This window comes from Argiope bruennichi, chromosome 7, assembly GCF_947563725.1.
Source record: "Argiope bruennichi chromosome 7, qqArgBrue1.1, whole genome shotgun sequence".
Taxonomy (NCBI): Eukaryota; Metazoa; Arthropoda; class Arachnida; order Araneae; family Araneidae; genus Argiope; species Argiope bruennichi.
Window position 1 is genome coordinate 35,320,539 of NC_079157.1, and position 25,863 is coordinate 35,346,401.

General features: G+C 27.6%; 1 protein-coding gene across 1 annotated transcript in view; it reads left to right on the plus strand.

Moving 5' to 3' along the window:
• The first annotated feature begins 3,145 nt into the window (after positions 1–3,145).
• LOC129975711 (glutamate-gated chloride channel-like) overlaps positions 3,146–25,863 on the plus strand; it is a 525,971-nt gene continuing 503,253 nt past the window's right edge. Inside the window, exon 1 of the mRNA XM_056088870.1 lies at positions 3,146–3,344. The gene's annotated coding sequence lies outside the window, so the exon portion shown is untranslated. The remainder of the gene's footprint in view (positions 3,345–25,863) is intronic.

The following is a 25,863-nucleotide window of genomic DNA, read 5'->3' on the forward strand; positions in this document are numbered from 1 at the left end:
ATCGGTAGTAATAATAACCACAGCACACGAAGCGGCCAGACAGAATTCACCAGAAGGAGGGAATCTACGTAGCTTCATCCTATGGTCTCTCCAAACGTCTGCGATTCTCCACTGTATCCTTGCTTTAGCTGCATCCAACTGCCGACACACGACTGGCTTAAACTCCACATAACGCTTGCTTGCACTTCGCTATCCTCTCGACGACTCTATACACGATTCGTTTCATGATTTTGTCTGACTGCAGGTTTTTTATAGTTCCCGGGAACCGGGCAGAGAAGGTTCTTGACCAGTCAAGCGAATCTTGGTTCGTATTAGCTCAATTGCTAAAATTCTGGAAGTTACCAATAATATTTATTTTGCCTCCAAAAAGTCGCTGAGTTTGTAAAATGGTCTTTCTGTGGGTTGAACTAACAGAGCTGGGAAGCAACATTAAAGGTTTGTAACAGTATCATTGAATGTGGTAACTGGAAAACTTAAAAAGCCAGGTAAAAAAAATGTGTTCACAAATTAAGCAATTAAATTGTGGATTGGTATTGCATTTTTACCCAAATCCATCACGGTTGACCAATGGTCAGCCTGTACTTTCTCACGAATGTAAACTCGCGATCTCAAAAGTGCAACTAATTAAATATATGATATTCAATATGTGATTTTCATTATGAGTATATTGGGAGATATTACAATATGAGTATGTAATAATTTAGTTTTTTTCTCCAAATTTTGGGTTCAAAATGTCATTTAAAGCTCATATCATATTTCCTTTGTTTTACTACAAGCAGCAACATTCTGTTTAAAAGCAACATTAGGGTTATTTTGGGATGCAATTTTGAACTTCGTTCAAATGGCAAGGACGACTCCTGAGCTAGCACCCTCCTCCCTTAACTACCACACCATACCAGCAGTAGGACATCTGACCTAGTCGGATTTAAAGTGCATGAGGCCTATTTACACGTTGGGGTTTCGGCAGAATCCGAAGCCGAGATCTTACCATCAGGCCATTGCGTGGTTCGTAGACAATTCGTACTAAAATTTATAAATTTACAAAATAAAAATCCTATTCAAATCTTTTGTTCTAGACGCTTTGAAGTAACTTTAGTTTTAATTGCATCTTTTTAACTGCTCTTTTATCAAATTTTATATGCATGAAATGAGGTATATGTTGATGAAATTTATTGAAAAGTATAGAACTTTGATCGAATCTATCAAAAGAAAGTAATCCAAAATGTATATATTTTGTAGTCATATTGTAATAGCATGGGTTTATTTCCTGTTGTAGCATTTAGGCACTTAATATATTGGTTAGTAATTTGAGCTTCATCTGGGATTTTTAACATGGATACATATTCTTTGAAAAGTACAATTCCCTCATTAAAAAAATGTGTATGTATTGGTGTGGCTTGGAAACATGGAGAGTGCTGGTTGGACATGACATCTAACATTTTCATGACATCTGAAAATTTTCAAAATTACGTCTCCAAACACCCCTCGTACTCCTTCTTCGTAGCTATTCTCTATGGTCTCACCAAACGCCTGCAATTCTCCACTGTCTTCTTGCTTCAACTGTGTACAACTGCCGACCTACTACTACAAGCCTGGCTAGTCTTCATACAACTCGATGTTGCTTCTACAATAAACTTCAGCAATCGCTTGGTCTGATCCAACTATTCGCCGTTGACTCTTTCCACGATTGTAATCAGCTTGGATAGCCAGACAGAGAATGCTCTGGAACAATCAGGGATACCTCGGTTCCTATTGGCTCTATCACCAAAATTCTGGAAGATTCCAGTATTATCTATTTTATCGCCCAAAACCATCACATTTGTCACCAAGTCGCCAAATGTTCATCAAGTTTACCGCTAAGCTCTGTGATCACTGATTTGGCGTCCGATCAGCATCTAGCAGAGCTCACCGTAAAACGGTTTTTCCAGTGATTTAATTACCCGTACTGAGAAGCAACATTACAGATTTGTAACAATATATCCATGAAGATACAACAATTTTATTTTCGCTATTGTTGAGATATGTTTATTAGTATAATTTTCTCAATTATCGGTATTATTTTTTTTAGGAATTAAAAAAAGCAAAAGACAAAGTATGTTTTATTTTTTTTCTATAAAGATATTAAGACAAAATTTGAGGAATTCAGTCATGGTTCAGCATTGCTATTACTCTCTGAGGGAATGAATAAAAGTTCCTAATGCTTACAACATTCTTTTAAAGATAGCCGAGATTCCCTTTATAAGACAACACTTGACAAAGAAATCCCTTTCAGAATCTCATAGTAAAATCACTGAAGGGAAAAGTTTCTTTCTCTTTTGTTCTTATGTCTCGATGTAGACTGACACAACTTTTATCATCGTTTGTTTCTTATACAATTTATGCCTCCCTTGATGAAATAAATCGAAGTTCAAAATTTAAGAGTTTCTTTTCTTGGACAAGCATCTGCTAATATAAGTTTACATACATACAGCGAAAGGGAGAATGAAATTATTGATTATAAAGTATATTTGAGATTATATTCTATTTTTCTATTTGCATTAAAGGTAGAATGTCTATTAATTTTTTTAATATGTAATTTATGTTATAAGCAAGCAACTAATTAGTCTCTAACACTAATCACTTAGCAATTTCTCTAAGAAATACAATTCCTTAAAGCACATTTACATAATGCAAGGTTGTCCATTTTATGGTCTAAGGTTACAAAAAAATTATGTTATTAGTCAAATCTAGGCAATTATCTCCTAAATAATTAATAAATTGCATTTTTTCCCCTTCTTTTCGAAAATCAGCTGGCAAAGTTCATTGCTCCCGATTGTTTGTTTGTTTTTTTAGTCAGCATTTTCACAGGCGATTCGAGTTTTTTGTTTTCCAAAACAAAACGTTGAAAGTGCGCGCTATCATATCGCCTTCTTCGTCTAATCGATTATTCGATTCACGGCTTCATCGATAGACGCAACAGACCGAGTAAGAGATGGATGGTGTGAGTGCGCGCGGCGGGAAAGAATTTCCACTGAGAGAATCTCGGAGCCTCCTGATTGGTGGACTAGGGAAAGAACCCGGCTGTAAAGGGGGGAGCTAGCGTGCTTTCTGGTTTAGGAGAACAGATTCCAACATTCCACGGCGCGTGATAAGAGTGAACCGTAAATCTAGCCGGCAGAGAGCGAATTTATCCAGCGTTTCACAGTCAGCGTTGAAGTTTGTAAAAGCGTTGAGCGGCGAAATGTCGCCATATGTGACATTCGAGTCGTATTTTTAAATGCTGGCAGCTGAAACCACTTTTCGAGTCTTGTGAAAATCTTCTGAATGCCACATGATTGGAATGGATGTAGTGAAGAGTTATGGCGGTAAGTTGAATGTCATTCGTCTTTCCATGCGTTTTCGACTGTCACTGTTTTTGCCCCCCTCTCCCCCTGACGATATAGTCGTGTTTTTTTTTTTTTCGCTTTAATTTTAATTTCTGGTTTTATATGGGAAATCCAATATGAAAAGTTTCATCAAGGCAGCTAAAAAGAGATAAATAATATCAGATAGTTATAGTATTTTAATTTTTAAATATGGAATGAATTTAATAGTTTATATAAGTTTCCATTTGTACCAACGATAAATGACACCGATTTTTATTTTCTTGATCTCTTAGACAATGAATGCAGTAAAAGTTTAAATAAAAGGAAGAATGTATTTATTTTTCTAACTTTTTCACTGTTTTCATGGTTACTTCATCTGAAAATGTAATATTAATTGTTAATTTTATATGCAAAAAGCAGCACTCAAAATTCCATATAGTAATGAAAATTTTACTTAATAATAAAATATACTAAAAAAATAAGTTATGCAAGATGATTTTACCGTATGGCAAATTATCCGTGTGTTTCTAAGAGTTTTTTTTCTGCATGAACTATTAGACAGTGGCGTATTTTATTTTAATAAGTAGAGGTAATTTTTATGCTTAAATTCGTGCGGAAAATACACAAGAAACGAAAATATAAATATATAAGAGGTTTTTGTACAGATAGCTAATTTATTGACATTTAATAATTTTATTCTGGGCGTTTTAAGTTTCTAACTTTGTTTTTAATTGCAATCTTCTAGTATGTATTACATGTGACAGTGAATATACGCCTTTATTTCAAATTAATTTCAACATTTGTTGTAAAAGGTTTTTGAAAATAATTTTGCAAACTGCCAAATATGCCCTTTAAGTTCCAAACGAGAATGTTTCTTTATATTTAACTTTTATGACAAAAAATTAATAATGAAAATTATAAGAAAATTTTGGATAATTATTAAATAAGTTTGATAAATTTAATAAATGTATAAATTTTAATATGTAATGATTGTTTTACTTATATTGTAATTTTCTATTAAATCAATATTTGTTTTATATATACGTTCAAAATATCATTTCTTTACTTCTAATTAAAATTAATTCGATTTTCTGTTAATTTATTCTTATAATATCGTTTAGAGTGGTTTTGAACTATCGAATGAGCATTATTTTATAAAAAAAAGCAAGCAGTTCTATTATTAAAGAATTAGTTTGTAACTCATATGAAAATCAGATGCTTTAATTTCGAATATTAGCAAAAATGTTGTCTGCGTCGAATAGCTAAAATAAATGAATTATCCATTAGTTGAACAACTTTTCTTTGCGAAATTTCATTAAAATGTTTTTAATTGTTTAATTTCTACTTTATTTTAAACTTTTCTCATATTGTAACTACCATTTCTATACAAGCCGGTACTCAGTTTTATTTGTTGATTGGAAATTTGTGCAAACTCTTTATTGCTCTTTTGCAAAAAAAAACGATAATTAGAAATGAGCATAGGAATTGAAAGTATAAGAAGGATTGATTAAATATTTGCTAAAACTTTTGTTATGCTCTATTAAGTTAACTATTTATTATGCTCGAGCCGAATTGAAAATATTAGCTTTTGTGTGGGGGCGTTTTTCCAGACACTAAAATTAAAAGTTAGAAAGGCGTGCATAATTATTGCTAGATGTCTCGATAACTTTAATAATCCGTAATGAAAATATAATTTATATATGTCTAGTTTGCTTTACAAAGTGATCTTCAATTTTATATAAAAATAATGAAACTTAACTGATTAAAATAAGATTTTATGAAGGTATTAAATGTTTGAATAAAAGCCGATAAAAATATTTTTTTTAAACTTTTATCTACTTATTTTATTTTGATACCTAATAAAATTATTGAATAAGATCACCTAAAATATAAGGCAAATAAAATAAATTTAATGACAGCATTTCATAAAAAAAATAGAATAGAATATATATACAAATTCTTTTTGCCACAGAAATTTTATCCAAGATTATTTATTACAGATTAAATCAAATGTTATATTTTTCTTTATGAATTTAAATTTTTTAACAACTTTGAAATTTATACCCTTTAGAAATCACTTATTCTTTTTTATTTTATATATTTTAGCTTAAAATTGTGTATTCCCTTTAAATCTGTGAAGTAATAATATGAGCTGCAAATTAATCAAAATATTTCTGACAATAACTTAGAGGATAATTGTATATTAAAAATATATAATTACATTTTATACATGCAGAATTATGTATAAAACGAAAGAATTCGAAATCACTATTTAAGCTGATTCTTGAAAAATAAAGCTTCATTTTCTGTATTGTTGAAAATATGGATTAGCTTTAGCATTATAAGAAAAACTGAAGTACAAATAAATTTATAATATAGTTTGTCTAAATGACCCAACTAATTATGTTACATTAAAGTTGGATGGTTTTTAAATAATAGTCTCTGAAGAATTCTTTCTCTAGTTTTAAATTTTTATCCAGCGTATTGATGAATAATAATAATTACACACACACAAAAAAAAAATTGACCAAATAATTTTACATTCAGATCAAAATATTAATTTCATAATGGATATTTTTTGTCCTCTTAGAACACTTTACAGACGGCGTAAAGTGATATCATTAAAGCGCTCACGTTTAAAATATATGTACTTGTTTTTCCAATACGTAACTATGTACAATAATTCAAATAATAATTTTCTGTTTCGTTTCATTTTAATACTTCATTCTTCCTTGTTTTTCTTATCATCTATATTACGCAGTAATTAATTTGTTTTGTCGAATTAAAGAGAGAAATAGTATATCCATTTCGTATGATTGTAAAAATTATTTTCCTTGTTAAATTTTAAATGAATAGAATCCTTTATTTTATTTTATTTCTTCAATCATTCTTTACTGGTTCACTTGTTCTTAAAAAATTATTCTACCTTCTGTAGATTCATTTTTAATTATCTTGAATATGCTGTTGTTGATTTGCCCTTTCCAATTGAATAGAAACCTTATATTCTTGTGTTTGAAAAAAACTTGTTTCGTTCAAAATATATTATTCTACCTTCTGTAGATTCCTTTTTAATTATCTTGAGTCCACTGTTGTTTATTTGCCCTTTCCAGTTGAACACATTCTTGTGTTTGGAAAAAAATTGTTTTGTTCAAAATATATTATTTTACCTTCTGTAGATTCCTTTTTAATTATCTTGAGTCCACTGTTGTTTATTTGCCCTTTCCAGTTGAACACATTCTTGTGTTTGGAAAAAAAAAATGTTTTGTTCAAAATATATTATTTTACCTTCTGTAGATTCCTTTTTAATTATCTTGAGTCCACTGTTGTTTATTTTCCCTTTCCAATTGAACACATTCTTGTGTTTGCAAAAAACTTGTTTTGTTCAAAATATATTATTCTACCTTCTATAGATTCCTTGTTAATTATCTTGAGTCCACTGTTGTTTATTTGCCCTTTCCAGTTGAACACATTCTTGTGTTTGGAAAAAAATTGCTTTGTTCAAAATCTATTATTTTACCTTCTGTAGATTCCTTTTTAATTATCTTGAGTCCACTGTTGTTTATTCTCCCTTTCCAATTGAACACATTCTTGTGTTTGGAAAAAACTTGTTTTGTTCAAAATATATTATTCTACCTTCTATAGATTCCTTATTAATTATCTTGAATCCACTGTTGTTTATTTGCCCTTTCCAATTGAACACATTCTTGTGTTTGGAAAAAAATTGTTTGTTCAAATATATTATTCTATGTTCTATAGATGGCTTTTTAATTATCTGTATTACACTGTTGTTGATTTGTCGTTTCAAATTGAACAAAACTCTCACATTCTTGTGTTTGAAAAAAGAAATTTTCAAAATATATTATTAATATAGTCACTTATTTATTTTCATTAATATTTTATTTCATTTTCTGTTATCAGTTCCCACGAAGTGCAAATGAAATTGTATAGGCAATTATAAAACAGTTATTTTAACTTTCTTTAAAAACCTTTCACTTCCACCTGCATAACGCTCAAATTTTCAATTTCTTCTTCGCGAACTTAAGAAAGGAAAAGTACTGCAATAGTCAAAATATTTGGTGTTGAGATTTTCTAGAATCTCCATGTTTAAAATAACTTTGAACACAAAAAACGCAATTCTGATTATTTTATCTATGAACAAGGTGCTTAAAATTGCTTCGAGCCCAATGGATGAATATTTTGTATGTGAACTTTGAACCCAATCCGTAGATTTCCATCAAATTATGAACACAATCTATTCCCAGAAATTATGTCTGTCTGAGAAAATTGAGTAATTAAAAAAACGTAAAGGGCTAGATAAGATTTGGTACAGAGTATAGGATCTAATTCGTTTAAATGTACCGCATATTGAATTAAATCCATCCGAGGAATGATCATCTTATGTTCATTACCTTCATTCATGAACAAAGTCTGTTCACAGAAATTCTGTCTGTCTGAGCAAAAATGAGCTTGAATACTAGAAAACTTAGAGGGCAAGATATATAAACTTTGGTACAGAGTTTAGTATCTTAACGTATATGTGTACCACTAAGCGAATGAAATCCATCTAAGAAACGACCATCTATTGTTCATTGCTTTCATTGATGAACAAATTCTATGCCCATAAAGTCTGTCTATCTGAGCAAAAGTGAGCGCGATAATTAGAAAACAAAAAAATGCTAGATACATAAAATTTAGTACAGAGTTTAGTATCTTAACGTATATGTTTACCACTAATTGAATTACATCCATCTAAGGAGTGGCCATCTATTGTTCATTGCCTTCATTCATGAGCAAAGTCTATTCCCAAAAAGTATGTCTATCTGAGCAAAAGTGAGCGCTATAACTAGAAAACAAAACGAGCTAGATACATAAGACTTGGTGCAGAGTTTAGTATCTTAACGTATATGTGTACCATTTATTGAATGAAATCCATGTAAGGAATGACCATCTATTGTTCATTACCTTCATTTATGAACACAATCTATTCCCAAAAATTCTGTCTGTCTGATCAAAAGTGAGAGTGATAATTAAAAAACGTAGAGGCCTTGATACTTAAAACTTGGTATTGAGTTTAGTATCTTAACCGTAGATGTGTACTACATTTTGAATTAAATTCATCTAAAGAATGACCATCACTTCCTTCATTCATGAACAAAATCTTTTCCCAGAAAATCTGTCTATATGACCAAATATGAGCGTGATATGTAAAAAAATGGGCTAGGCACAGAAGATTTGATACAGAGTTTAGCATCTAAACCGTATATGTATACCATTTATTAAATTAAATCTATTTAAAGAATGACTATTTATTGCTCATTACTTTTATTCATTAACAAAATCTTTTATCTCAAAATATGTATATCTGAGAAAAAATGAGCGCTACAATTCGAAAACTTAAGCAGCTGGGCACAAAGGACATTGTACAGAATTTAGTATCTTAACCATCGATGTGTACTATCTTTTGAATTAAATCCATTTAAAGAAAGACAATCACTTCCTTCCCTACATTCCTTCATTAACTTCATTCATGAGCAAACTCTATTCACAGAAATTCTGTCTGTTTTAGCAAAAGTGAGTACAGTAACTAGAAAACAAAACGAGCTAGATACATAAAACTTGGTACAGAATTTACAACCTGAAAGTATATGTGTAATACATATTCAATTAAGTCCATCTGAGGAATGGTCATCTATTGTCCATTACCCTCATTCATAAACAGAATCTTTTATCTCAAAATATGTCTGTTTGAGCAAAAATGAGCGCTATAATTCGAAAACTTAAAGGTTTTAAACTTTATGCAGAGTACTGCATCTAAACCGAAGATTATGTACCGCATTTTGAATGAAATCAATCTTGGAAATGGCCATCAATTGTTCTCAGTCTTTCCTTGCATGTAAACATGTCATTCAAAAACGCAACAACTTGGAAAAATTAGATTTTGTGCACAATTTCAGCATCTAAAGCGCAGACTTTAAGGAGTATGCACACACTTGAAACTTCGAAAATCGTTCAAAATATCGAATATTTTTTTATTGCTTAATAATATTTTCTAATTCTTTAGCTTTCAAACGATACCAAGAGGTTGTCATTATTCGAAATATTTCTCGAGTTATAATTATTTTTTTTGAGGTGCTTTCATTAAAAATTCTAGTTACGGTTTTTTTAAAACTCATTTTATGAAGAATAATATTTGTCCACTATGTTACTTCATTCAAACAATCATAACTCAATAAGAAATGAACCAAATACAATTATTTATATATCAAAATAATCTGTATGAAATAGCGGATGTTTTGTGCCTCAATCAAAATTATATTTATAGAAGAAAATTTTTAATAGCTATTAAAATGTTAAAATTACAGAAAAAATCTCGCTTTTTCTATTTATCGTTGATGAAAAAATTGTTAAAAAAAAACTATATATTTTTATAACTTGATTGAGGCAGACAACATAAAGATTAATATTAGGCATCATTTCTAACTAGAATTGTGTGTCTGTACAAATTAGAATTTAAGATATCATGTTTCAAAAAATAGGCTAATTAGCTCATTAAATATTAATGAATTAATAATTAGTGTAATATGGTTTTTTCTCACTGAAATGAGTTTAAACATATATTAATGACCTACTGTAAAAAAATTGGATTTTTAAAGTTAAAATTAAAAAAAAAATCTTCTACTGTGTACTTACACTTTAATGGAGCAGCCCCGTATTATATCTAAATATACTTGCATAGTTTTATGAATTATGTTTTTTTTGTGGTTATTTTATTTGAAGACACTATGTGGGGTACTTTGTAATTTTTTCATATTTTTTTTAATGTTCACTAACTTAGGGTGACAGACGAAACTTAGTTCTATAAATCAATTAATATTCGATAATCGATTTTTAGTTTTTATATTAATGATAATCGATTTGTAATTGGTATTTCAATAAGATTTTTGATCCACTCGTGTGTTACTAATTAATTTTAACTTCTAACATTATCTGATTTTATTTGTACAGTCAGAAAATAATTAGCATGATAAATAAATCATTGAGAAATGATGATTTTTTTCTCCTGCAAGAAGTTTCTAAATTTAAAAACAAACAAATATGCATTTTAAATTATAACATTTTCGTAGAAATAAAATAGTAAACCTGCGAAAATGGCCTCTTTAAAACTTTCAGGCTTACTCTCTAATACACTTTTCATGCCAGATAACGACTTACATGGAACTGATGTGCAATAGTACACTGATGTACAATTTGATTGTCGTCGTGTCTTGAATGGCAACAAATTACTTTCAATGAGTAATACAAGGAATAGTGATTTCACAATTTTTCTTTTCATTAACACACACTTCAAAGCTATTTAACATCCTTAGATATCCTTAATCCCTTCCGACCCCCCCCCCTTTTCGGAGAATGTTGCCACCATTGATTTGAAATGGGCCTTAATGATCTTTTGAAACTCCTCATTACTCTGGAAATTCTTCGAATTTTTCTTCTATTGAAAGAAGATGAAGTAAAAACAAATATAAAATATTTCAGGCACGTGTCATACCGGAAATACAGGCACATGTCGTACCCGTGGGACACATTTCCGACCTCCCCCCTCCTTTTCGGAGAAGGTTACCACCAATGATTTGAATTGGACCTTAATGATCCTTTGAAACTCCTCGTTACTCTGGAAATTCTTCGAATTTTTCTTCTGTGTGAAGGATATGAAGTAGAAATATCTAAACATTCACCTTACAGAGTCGCATCTTGACATGCATGTTGCTTGCCTGGTATTCCAGAAACCACTGTTTCGTACTTGAAATACAGGCACGTGTCGTACCCGTGGACCACATTTCCGACCCCCCCCCCCTTTTCGGAGAATGTTATCACCATTGATTTGAAAGGGACCTTAATTATTCTTTGAAGCTCCTCGTTACTCTGGAAATTCTTCGAATTTTTCTTCTATGGGAAGGATATGAAGTGGAAATATTCTATACATTCACCTTACAGAATCGCATCTTGACATGCATGCTGCTTGAATTTTACCTGGTATTCCAGAAGCCACTATTTCGTTTCTTTTGAGCAATTTATTAAGTTTCTGATTTACCCATTATGTTGCGATAATCTTGTACCCGTGTTCACCTTTACGGAGAATCCAGCTTCGAGTTAAATGATTTCATTTCATTCTTAATTGCAAAAAATATCTAAAATTTACATTATATCTAAGCGCAGATACTCCAAAAATGTTCCAAATTTAATATAATTTTGCAATGAATTGGATTGTCGTCGTGTCTTTAATGGAAACAAATTATTTTCAATGAATAACAGTAATGTAAGGAATAGTGATTTCACCACTTTTCTTTTCATTTGCATAAACTTCAAAGCTATTTTACATCCTTTAATACCATTTTCTCAAATACTTTTCTTTGACAGAATTTTCTTACGAAGAATCTTATAAATTATAATCTAGCTCGCATTTTTTGTTCAAATTTTGAATAAAGGTTTTTTATTATGTTTTGTAATTTCTGAAGAAGAGAATAAATAATCTATTCATTTAGAAATATTTTATAGGTGTTTTAGTGCTTCTCAATGTGAAAAAATTTGAAAATGTCTTGTTATTTATCAGTCCCCAATTTTTATCCCAATTTCATCCCAATTTTCACTATCCCCAATTTTATCTCCAATTTTTATCCCTATTTTTATTATCCCCAATTTTATCCATACTTTTTATCCCAATTTTTATTATCCCCAATTTTATCCCAAATTTTTATCTCAATTTTTATTATTCCCAATTTTATCCTTAAATTTTATCCCAATTTTTATTATCCCCAATTTTTATCTCAATTTTTATTATCCCCAATTTTATCCCCAATTTTTATCTCAATTTTTATTATCCCCAATTTTTAAAGAATGGATGAAAATGCAGCTTATTTTTTAGTTCCAAGAACTAGATAATATTCTTAAGCCATCTGCAAAATTTTAAGGAAATCATTTGATAAATCTCTAACCTAAAAACTCTTTTTAGCTAAAAAAAACTCTTAAAAGCTTTAAACCTCTTTTTAGCCAAAAAATGCCCTTTTTTTTATAAAATATTTTGCTACTTAATTGGCCTAATTTTGTTTCATAAATTTTTTTAATCCCTTTTATGCAAATATTCAAAAATATAACTATTTTCGAACTTTTTTCGGAAAAACGGAGTCATATAACTGGATTTCATTTCAAACTTAATAAAAATTTACAATCTTTGTGTTTACATACCAAATTTCATCCGCGTCGCTCATAGCATTTTTGAGAAATTGTAATCACAGACAGATAGACTTGATTCCGAAAATGTATTTCTCGGTTTCATGGTGGCATGGAATATAGAGATTTGTCATAATCTCATTTGGAATTTTTGATGACTACAATACTTTCTCTTTTTATATATCTCTTGATAAAATCAAAATATGAATAATCATGGGTATTAAAGTCTTGCTTAGTTTCCAAAATTTCATATAATAAAGGGAAGGAAGTGAAGGATGGATAGCACATTCAACAGAGAATATTCAAGAAAGGCTTTTCAAGATAACTTACTCTAGTACTTTGCTGTTTCATGTTATTAAGAGCTTTTCTTCATAACACTAGTTATGAAAGCACCTTTTTTTCTGATGATTTCGAGTCTACAAGATCGTTGGAAAGATAATGAAAAAATAAAATGCTTAGGATGACGCAGAAAACAAACAGAGGTGTGTTATCTTTAATTATGCATTACACCGTGGCAAAATGGAACAAGTCAGTGATTTATTAGTGGCAATGCGTTTACTCTAAAGTGTTAGAAATAAAATAGAACAATAAGATGCCAGCAGATACTTTTTATTTTTGGAGTCCGAAATTCTCTAATCTATTGGATCGTAGTTTAATTTTCGAAAAATGATCCTACTCACGTTGTTGGATATTGTTACATCATAGGCTTTGAAAATCTTTTGTGGCTACCTATATATCATGTATTTTGAATCAAGTAATGTAACATTAAAGAAATTACGATGATTAAGGTGTATATACACACTCTTTGAAAATCGTTCAAAATATCGAATATTTTTTTATTGCTTAATAATGTTCTCTGATCCTTTAGCTTTCAAACGATACCAAGATGATGTCAATATTCGAAATATTTCTCGAGTTATAATTATTTTTCTTGAGGTGCTTTCATTAGAAACTCTAGTTACGATTTTTTTAAACTCATTTTATAAAGAATGGCATTTTCCCACTATGTTGCTTCATTCAAACAATCATAACTGAACAAGAAATGAACCAAATACAATTATTTATATATCAAAATAATCTGTATGAAATAGCGGATGTGTTGTGCCTCAATCAAAGTTATATTTATAGAAGAAAATTTTTAATAGCTATTAAAATGTTAAAATTACAGAAAAAATCTCGCTTTTTCTATTTATCGTTGATGAAAAAATTGTTAAAAAAAACTATATATTTTTATAACTTGATTGAGGCAGACAACATAAAGATTAATATTAGGCATCATTTCTAACTAGAATTGTGTGTCTGTACAAATTAGAATTTAAGATATCATGTTTCAAAAAAATGCTAATTATCTCATTAAATATTATTTAATTAATTAATAATGAGTGTAATATAGTTTTTTCTCACTGAAATGAGTTTAAACATATATTAATGACCTACTGTGAAAAAACTGGAGTTTTAAAGTTAAAATTTAAAAAAAATCTTCTAGTGTGTACGTACACCTTAATTTGAAAGAAATTCATCATAGAGTTTTGGTTTTTTACATTTAAGTGAACTTTGTTTCATAGTTAAGAACATAATGATTAAGATAAAAATGATAAGGAATCATTCTACAAGAACTGTAGGACTGTGTCAATTTTTTGTTCCAATCTGTTGAAAAAGAATACTTCCAAAATGCACATTCGGTTTTATTTACTATTCTATGCAGCACAAATCTTTCATGCGTAGGAGAAAATAAGTGTTTCTGTGCACACTTGGGGTTCAGTGTTTTCGACAAGGCGTAAAATTTTAACGGGAGAGGGAAATAACATGTTCGGAAGAGAGCGTACGAAATAGTTTCCGTAAGACCACTCACATTGACTTTATTTTTATATTTATTTAGAAGAGAAATACAGACACTGATAAATCAGACGATTGTTTTGAACTGTATTGATTATCTTAAAACCATTCAACATAAAACAACTTTGATTTTGTTATTTTATAATTTCTCGATAAATCATCGTTTTTAAGTGCATTTGAAAGTGATACGACAATTGCAGTGAATCTAAGAACGCATTTGAAATTTTGTTCAAATGGATGATCATTTTCTGCCTCTCTAATGGCTCAATTTAATACAACATTTGCTGGTCACTCAAATATTCACAAATATTTTTCACTTAAACTCATATTAATATTTACAATTCTCTCTTTTGTTTCAAACTAAGAATTCTTCTATAACAGATGTGATTTTAGCGTTGGTGTTTCTATTACATTTGGGGTTTTGAGATAAGTTAGTATTTTAGGAACACGAATGAGTATTGTCCTTAGTATGAATATCTTCCGATGGGTATATATTAAGAAAATACCAATATGTTGGATAAAGTACATTCTACAAATTCTATAACTCTTTATTGAACAAAAATTTTAAAAGCATCAAATTTAGGTATCAAAAACGCAGCCCATATGTACACAAATTATAATACATGTAAACATTAACAACGCAAGCAGAACATATATCATTAAATAAGAAACAAATAGCATTGAGAGAGAACAATAGAGAGGTACTTCTGTGATTAATATTCCAAAGTAGAATCATCGTGAGACAGTATCGCATAGAACAGTATGGAATTATCCAGAAGAATCTCTAGATCTTGGTTCTAAACTGAGAAAGGGAGCGTAAGTCCTGGATATTATAGATCCAAAGCCAAGAACAGTTGTCGATAAAGCCACCAAATTTGTTGCCGAAATGTAAGGGAATCGGAGATCAATCAATGTCCATCAATCATCCATTAAGAAGAAATGTAACACTTTCTTTTGTACTATAGAACTAACCTTTCTAGGAAGCAATATCTAAGATTCATTATAAATTGCCATGCCAAACTTCTGCAGCTGCAATTTACACTGATTTTTATACTAAACAATATTGAAATATATATATATATATATATATATATATATATGTTTTTTTTTTTTTTTGCTGTATGCACCAAGATTTCCTCGTACTGGCTTGTAAGAAGATGCTTGAATTTAACTGGCGAATTCTGTTTATCTTGAACTATAGATAAGGGTCCAGAAACAAATTATAAAAACTAATCGTCTTTAAAAATTGGAACTGAAACAAGCGATGGAATAAAATACAATACATTGCTGTGACTATTTGTAATATTAGTAGGAGATAAAGAAATATAAATATGTGATATAGCCATACATAAATTCATAAAAAAATAATTCAATAAAAAATGTGATTCAATTTAAAGACCAGCTTCATTAAAAGTTTCATAATTTTTATTCTATTCTTTCTTACTTTAAAATATATTTCCAAAAAAATAATTACATTTTTTTAAAAATAAATAAATTGCAAAAATATGTTTATTTTTTATAAAGCATTCCTACATTATCCCAACATCCCTGTGATCCAAATTTGACAACTTTGTCTTATTTCTTAATTAAAACTTTACAGATAAATAAACTGCCAAAACATGACATGTAGAAATGACAAATATTTTATTTTTATACTGTTTATCAAATGATAATTTTCAGAGGCCTATTAAATTAACCACTCAATGTAATGTGTTCCTTTTTAATGTTTTCTTTTTTCAATAAGAAGAAAAGAAAAATATTATGACGAACTCAAGATAGGAACAATGGACCCCCCCCCCCTATTTTAAGTATTTTTCCGTTTAAGAAGTCAGATAGTTTTTATATTTTATTTCCTTAAGATTAGTATCTATAATTATGCTTATTTTTCTTCTTGGTCATGTAAATCCTACCACTGGGAGAAAAAATTGTGCAATTTCTCTTTAATTATGATGAACAGAATACAACGATTCACTGCATAAGTGTTAGAAGCTCTACATTTCCTTTATCTTATACTGTAAAACTAGTTTTTCTGCTACTGCATAATGAAGACGGAGAAGCCCAGATAACGTATTCCAACCAACTAGCGTCATTCTCTTACGGTTGAATTAGATTAAGAATACACCAACTAAAATAATGAAATTAAAATCCTTATCAGTTTTTTTGCATACAAATTGCGTTAAAAAGACTATTTAAAGTAGTTTCCTCAAGGAAAAATTTGGATGAAATTTGTGAAAACAATGATTGTGATCTTTACTATAAAGTTATGCAATGAAATTAATCGAATTATAATGAACGCTGCTATAAAGGGAATTTATAGAGACTATTTAGAGTAATTCTGCAAATAAAACAACTGATGAAATGAATGTAAACAATGATTTGCGATCTTTAATGTTATGCCATACAATGAAATTAATTGAATTATAATCAACGCTGCTGCAAAGGAAATTTTCAAGCTAAATGTAACAAACTGTGTAGTAATTTTTGGCAGTTACAGTTTTCTACCATAGAAAGTAGTAAAATCTCTAGATGAAATAAAATCCGCACAAGTAGCAGACGATTCCAGGTTCAAAATTCAATTTTAAAAGAAACCCATCTTTTGTGTGAATTAAGAATACCGTAAATACCCTATAGGAAGAGAACGTGAATTATAGAGGAAAAAAGTGAACTTTAAAACCAGGGGGATCGGTCTCAAGAAAACTTTCTGGCATATTCGCTGATAAATGTGTTATGCCAGGCATGGCATTGGCGTAAGATCTTTAAAAAAATATTAAGTTCTGGCGTGAAATTAGCATTTTTACTGATCTATTGTGTGATCCCTGGCAAGTATTTTGACGATTCATTCCTGGCATGCTTTTAATAGTATCTGAAAATCGAATTTGTGTTTTAGACACATTTTTCAAAACCGATTGTAAAAAAATAGCATAAAACTACACTTGAAACCATAAAATCCCATCTAAAATTTAAGTTCTTTAAGTCATTGCTTTTTTTAGTTATTGCTCTTGCATGTTTCTGAAAATGCTCACCAACAGAGAGTTAACCCCTTTTTGGATTTGTCTGAAAATTTGATAGGTGCTGTAAATTTATATTCGAACAGCCCAACATACAGACTTTTTCTGAATATATTTTACTCAAAATTGGGAAGAAATCTGCCAATTTTATGTAAAGACCTTGTATTAAATTTCATTTGTCTAGCTCAAAGCTGTTTTGAGTTATCTTTGTCATGGACATACAGATAGGCATTTTCCAAAAAAGTGTTTTTTTTTAACTCGGGGAGATCTAAAAAGCGGAGATTCATCAGAAACTCGAGTTCGAATTTTTTGACGATTTCTATACTTTCTCTATATTACATTTAAGAGAAAGCAAAACCAGTGAGTTGCAGAACCAGTGAGAATCAGAAACCTAACAAATCAAATAGAATTTTCTGAAAGTAATTATATTTTCAGTATTTATCAATTATATAATCAGTACAATCTTGCTGTCAAAATACATAGGAATTAGAAAAAAAATCATCCTTTATTAATAATTCTATTTTTTATTTTTCCATATATTGTATAGTAAGTAATTATCAGTACAATATTTGAAGCCATTGAAAAGGAATGAAGACAAAAGTAATTTTATTGAAGGTATTTTAAATGAGTGAATAGTTTTAAGAATCATAAAGTAAATTATTATTTTGATTTTCCTTTGAGCTTGGACTTTATAAAGATTTGATTGGCTTGATGGCGTATTGCAAGATATTTTAATTCCAAGAATATAGTAGTAATGTATAAGCAAATGTGTTTAGTGTTTCCGACAAAAAAAATACCAATTCTATTTTTTTTCTGTGGTTTTAATTTTCGGCTTTTTTTTAAAATATAAATTGATGAAAGCAGAATTATTTAAAACAATTTTATTTTCAGCTTGCATTAATCTACCACTCGATATATTAGGATGTATAGTATCTTAATAATTTATTATTAATTATTTTCTTGAATAGAAAAGAGAGTATTTATATTTGAAACTGAACAAAGATTTTCATAAAACAAGAATTGATATGGGTATTTACTATTATTTACTTGTTCGTGCTGAAGAAAATAAAGAATGTAGCTAAGTTTCACTTTCTGCTTAATAGTGTTCAGTAATTATTTAGAATTTAAAATGTTATGATTCTTAGCATAAGATGAAATCTCATTTCCATTAAGAAACTTAATACTAATTCATAAAATAAATACATAAGATATGTAGATTTCATTTCATGAAATAGATACATTATTTTAGAGACAAGTGCATCGTGATTTCATATCTGATTCTAAAAAAGTAAATATTTTACGATGTTAACAATTAAATTATGTGTGAAATATTAAAATGAAAATTATGTCTTTCTGATTTTATTTATATTATATATAGCTTATTTTATGCATGAAATATCCGAAAAAGGTTTTTTTCTTTTTCTTTTTTATTCTTGAAAAACTCATTTACTAGAAAACTATTGCAAAATCAGAATACAAAAAAAAAAAAAAAAAAGATATGTTGATCGGAAGATTTCGAAAAGTTGTTTAGTTATATCTTTTATGATGCAATACATTCCAATTTAGCTTTCTGAGAATCATTCTATTTTCCTTCATTTCACATATATTGTTGTAAAGCAATATCGTCTGACATTAGAGGATTTTTTTTGTAGTATTAGTCTGGCAATGTCTTCAAGTCTCTTGTTTTGATTCTAATTTATATATATATATATATATATATATATATATATATATATATATATATATATAACTTTTCGATAAATTTAGTGATAAGGCATTTCACGATTGCTCAAATAAATTATTGTTAGAAATCAAAACATTATTTTGTTTTTTCCAGTAATAAGAAAAAAGTGATTTGTTGTTTTGAAGAATTCTGAAAAGTCATTTTAAGATTTTTGAAGCCCTAAGTTCCTTAATAATTTAAGAAAAATATCAAAAGTGTATTCTACATTAGAAAAAAAATCAGAAAAAAGGAAAACGATGATAATTTATGTATTACCGAAATGTGTAATGAAAGAAGAAGCATAGATATGACTGATTTTATTACAAAATAATTTGAATAAAAATCGTCTGCTAATTTAAATCATTTGCTTGAACTTGAGAAGATTTTTTTAAAATCGTATGATAAAAATTATCGTCTGGATTTCATATTATGTCAAATATTAATTTTCTTCCGACTGAAATCATGTGTTAGAATGGAAATATACAGAGGATATTAGAAGCACGCTTCATAAAAATAGAATTTCAATCCTAGAAAACATACTTTTTTCATCTTCTAATAGCTTTAAACACACCGTTAAGAATCAGGTATAAAATAAATTATTATTTAAATGCAATCTTTATATAAAAAGGAATTAATATTTTAGATTTCAACATTCCCAATAACGTATTTATTTAAGTTTTATAGTTACTTTTATGACAGACTTGCGACAGCTTTAATGATTATTTGTTGGTTGGTAAATAGTTTAAATAACGTTTTATCCCATTATAACTGTAATTAATTAATTGAAATAAAATTTTGCTCGTTTTACTTATATACCAAAATTAATTAATTTATATACTTAGGGATTCTAATGATTTTAGCCTTAGATTTTTTAGATTTAGATTATATGGTTTATTATCATTACATTTGGATCTAATTAAATTTATATTATGAACTATTAAATTATTTATTTCGTTTCTTTACTTCATTATGCAAGCAATGCTATTTCATTAACCATTATATATATATATATATATATATATATATATATATATATATATATATATATATATATATATATATATATATATATATATATATATATATATATATATATATATATATATAAATAAAAACTAGGAATATTTCCTTTACATTTTTAGAAATTCTAACATAAATTATAACTGCATTTTTCTGTTTTGAAATCATTACCTTAAAATACAAAATTTCAGCTAGAATTCCTTTTGCTATTTAATTCTATAAATGGTTGTACTATAATGTATTCCTTTTTCTGTTTTAAAATTATGTTTTATTCTTTTAATTAATTATTTATTTTTTAACTAAAATGATTTTGAATTCAAATTAAAAAAATAAAATATGTGATTCGTTTCCATAGAATAACAGTAAAGAAAATATTCTTTTAGACAGTTTTTAAATTTTAAAAACTTTAAACAATTCTAAAATAAATATTCAATATTTAATTGTTTCGCTATTAAATAAGAAAATTACTTATGAACAATTTCTAAATCAATATTTTATGTTGGAGAACATTATTTGTCATTTTCTGATGTAGACTTTAAAAGTTTAGTATTTTAAATATTTTATATAACTATCATGTTTTTATAAATTGAAGTTAAATATTTGACACTTTAATTTTTTGATATTTTTTTAAGCTTTTTAGCAAGATATTTAAATGGTTTGACCTATTTATAGAGGGAAAGATTATGAAATATTTAAATACCAGTATACATACTTTGAATTCAATAATTGCGATTTTCAATTCGATTATAATTGTAAATAATTAATTTTGTTAATGGGTGAAACCTGAAGCTTTTGCATAAACATAAAAACTTATATTAAAGGAATGAAAATAAGTAGAGTACATTATTATTCCTTCATTAAAATAAAATAAATATACAGTCTGATTTTTTAATCTAAGAATGAAATATCCCTGCATACTTACCTAAAAAGATATAGACTTAAAGCAAATTTAAAACTTTGGGAAATTCTTGCTTTTAATCCGCAAATTTCCATATGTGTTTTGTTGAAAAATAAAACATATATGGTTTCACAATCGTTTAGATAAAGGATTTCGAAGAATTTCTAATCGAAACCATTCATATTTTTCTTAAAATCGTTTAATCACAAGGAAATTCTTGAATATATTCAGTTTAAAATCTATTTTAATAAGCACCTTTTTATTTCTTTAAGTTGAAGGAAGTAAAGCAATTTCTTTTCAATCTTCAGTTCTGTAGATCTAATATTATACATCTCTTCACTTCTCTTCCTTCTTCTCATTCTCAACGAAATTCCTTTTCCACTTCAAAAATCGGTCAGCATTCCGTTGATTAAATAAATAAAACATTAATCTTCTTAGAATCGTGGGAAATTTTGAAATAACTAATAGAACTCATAATTCTGGTCTTTGAGCAGTTAGCCAATAGAAAATACCACTTAGTTAAGATTGCTTAGCCTTTATATGAAATCCTAAATTCCAAAATTCTTCATTATTCTGAGAGCAAATAATTTTATATAAAGAAAATGAGAATTAAATTTAGTACGGTAAATTCTTTTCAGAAATTTATTTGTTTAAATTATATATAAAAGTTATATATTTAAAATTGTAAAAGTTATTATTATAAAAGTTATATAAATTATATATATTTGTTTAAATTATATATAAAAGTTATATATTTAAAATTGTAAAAGTTATTATTATAAAAGTTATATAAATTATATATATATGTTTAAATTATATATAAATTATTTATAAAGGAAATTATGTCTCTGAAAATATCATTGATTCCTCAGTGATTTAAATAAATTGGAATCAAGTGCAAAATATTATTTCATAGAAAATATAAGGATCAATCATTTATGAAAGAGATTGTGACAGCTGCAGACGATTTTAATACATGTTGCTATAGTATCAAGGAAAATATGTTTGCAAATTTAAGCAGCAATTTGCCTTTATATTTCATTTATTTATTTGCTAAAACGATAACAAAATGCAAAGTTCTAATACAGTTTTACAAGAAATAATCGTTAAATTAAAATGAATATAAATGCCAGGCCTATTGAAGTTTTAAAGATATTGAATGTCTACATCGGTAATGAAATCTTACCAATTATTCGAATGTTCTCAAAATAGTCAGAGGTATAAATCATTTGTTTGAAATCTTCAAAAAAGCGTTGAGATAAAAAAAAATTTCGCAGAATGAAAAAGAAAAGGATTTATTCACAATTTTCTTCATATCTATAAAACTAATTTTGATTGTTATTTTTTTTTGTTTGTTTACGAAGTATACAAAGAAAAGATATTGTAATTATCAAAACATTTCAGCTCAATTTTTTTTCCAAATTTCAAGTGTCAGGCTTTCTTGACTCCAAAAGATACATTTTTGGAACTTTGTCTTTCGGTCTCCATATACGATAACACCAAAGTGTATTGAATTAAATCAATGATATATGTTTTATAAACTAAATTTGACAATTTATTTCATTTGTTAAACGAAACCATTCTAAGAAAGTCTTTCTGTTTGTCGAAATACAAGTAAAAGATTCCAAAAAGACTTTAAGCCTTAGAAAAAAATTGATGCATAGATTTGAAAGCTAAAATATAGATGTTTATTAAATTTTGAACTAATCCGTCAAGGGGTAGCCATCTGTCGGTCTGTAAATTTTCTTACATGTAAATTCGATAACTCAAAAATGCACCTAATTTTTTTTTAAAAAGTGAAATTTTGCAAGCGAATTTGTACATAAAATTGTGTTCTTATGTTAAACATTGATTTCAATTGGTTGAAAATAAAGGAGTTTCAAATACGTATATTGTTTTTGTTAAACGTCCGAATCTTTGACATACGAATTTCCTAAACGTATCAAATGTGTATTCTTTTTTCATTTTCGAAACACTATGTTTGAATTGTTTGACAATTACAGTACTTTCTTTTTGTTTATTTCATACATGAAGAAATAAGAATATATTTGAACATATATTTTGGAAATATATCTTATCTCATGTGGTTTTTCATCAATAATATAATATAATAACGACCCGGGAAGATAAAAGTTAGAATGTTTTTTAAAAATTCTTTTAGGAATCCTTTACTAATATAAGAGCCAATAGTTTTATCAATTTTATATATATTGATATAGCGAAAATAATTAATTAATATACTTTATAACTAAATTAAATATTATTTTCTATCTAATGGGATTTATTTATTTATATTTTCATAAAAACATTCGAGTAATTCTTGTTGAATACCTTTTTTACGATTATATCATACGTATTCTCAAGATATACTATCAAAATTAATAACTTTCTCGCTGTTTTTTTTATACCAACGCATGCATATCTCTAATATTTGAATCGTCACCAGATAGGAATAATTTGCATTTAGTTATCTACTGTTGCCAACATTTGCATATATATTGTACTTATATGGAAGCACGAGCAGAATACAAATGAATAACAGATAAAACATTATATTGATAGATATAATGAATAATTTTAAAAAATTTTTTTACTGAATAATTTTTGAGGTTACTTTTTTACAAATAAACAATAATTTGAGGTTAAAGAAGATTAAAAGTATTCGAAATACATTCATTAAGAACATAATTAAAGAAATGGGTGAATGTTTTTCGTGTTTAATTAGAAGCCAATAAAAAGTGAAAAGAAACTGGATAAAAAAAAATTTTAACTTTTTAACACTGAGCAATAAAATTTCGCTTTTAATTATTATTTAATTATTAAAAAAAACTTTATTTTTCATTAACGATAACTTTCTATTTCTTCCAAAAAAATATTTTATAAATGCGAATATTTTCAAGAACGATTTTATTTTTCCAAGATGAATGTAAAAAGAATTTCAACGGATTCTTTTACGAATATATTTATTTTATCTTTTCATTTCAATTCAATGCTTGTTTTTTAAAAAAGATAAAAATTAAAGTCATCAGTATTTTAAATAAAATTGAATAATTATAGAAAATGATAAGAAGTCTTAAGGGGTTTTTGTGTGTGTGTGTGTGTGTGTATGTGTGTAAAAGAAAGTGTTCTTCATGAATTACTTATATGTAAATAGCAAGGAATTAATTGATAACAAATATTGTTAAAAGAATTACTGAAATGTGGGAAATTTAAAAGCAAAAATAGTAATGATCTAAGAAGCTAAAATATTAATATTCTAATATACAGTGAGCATTGATTTTCAGTAATTATTTAGAACAGTTTTAAAAGTATATTGAAATAAAATTGGAAAAAAGTTTTGAAAATAAACTGAACAAAAAAATTTAATTACACATTTCATTAGTGTAATAAAAATGCCTGTTTCTATTTTAATCGCATTTACTTTATAATTGATAATATTATTTTATTCATTATAAAATCTCATTATAGCAGAAAAATTTTTCTAGGTACATAAAATGAATTTAATACAAGTAATTGTTATTTGTTTTTATCCAAAACAATATCTGCATCCGTCAGTTCATTTCTAAAACTTATTTTAGTACTAAACATTAAAACTTTTATAAGTATTATATTGATCTAATAAATATTTTAAAGCCTTCTCTAGTTCAATTATAGTAATTGAACTTTATCACGTATCATAGATACATTTATGATCTTAATATCTTCAAAATAATGCATTTCAATATTTATTTTATGTTTTAAAATCTGAGAGAAGTCGCAAGGTTCTACGTCAGGCTAAGTTACATAGTGGATAAGTTAACATGTAGATATTATATTTTGTTTTAAATATAAGAACAATATATGAGAAGAAATACATAAATGCATATGATTCATTTGATTTATAAAATAACTTGAAAAATAAAAATTTCGGTACGGCCGTTCAGAGGGTTAAACGTGATAACCACATAATTATAGTTTGTTCAAAATTTGAATTAACATAAATGTCGATAATTCACCCACCGTTTTGTCTTGTTTCTATTAAAATGTAGGTCGCACCAAATATATAAAAAAATATATTCGGATTCAGTTACGGGTAATTTTTTATCTCATTGAATTTGCCAGAATTTCTTTTTCGAAGTTTAGCAGATATTCTTGGAATGCAGAGAAGACATTCTTGGAATAACGGGTATTTTCCTTATGTGCATCTTCTATATTACTAAAATTAAAAGAGTCTGATAAGAATCAAATAATTGCACGCTATTCTTAGCCATTGCTTCAATCTTGTATGCAGTAATATATTTGGAAATCTGCTCATATTTTCCACATTATTAGCAAATTCATCTGAATTTGAGAAAGAAAACTAAAAATGAAGACGTTTATAGCAGATTTTATAATTACTTCGTTGAAAGAAAGCCTATTTATTAAAAATTATGGATATGAGCAATATACACTAGCAAAATATAATTTCTGAATTTAAAACTTTTTGTCTAAAACATTGTTACGTTGTAATAATTTAAGTCTGATTCGTCTGGCTTGTCATAATCTAGATTTCTATATACCCTATGTGTAGCAGTTTTTACATAATGATTTTCAGAGCCATAAATCAACAAAGAAGGTGAGAAATCTGCTTTAAAAAACTCAAAAGTCTTGAATTTTTGCAAATTAAGCCTTAATTATTAGCAAAAGCAAGTATGTCATATATTTGGTGACAAACTAACGTTGCTTGAATTTCATTACAACAGCATTAAATATTATTGAAAGTTATGATTGAAATGAATTTTTTTGAAAATTGATTAAAATTAAAGAAACGTTTGTATAGTTATAAATTTG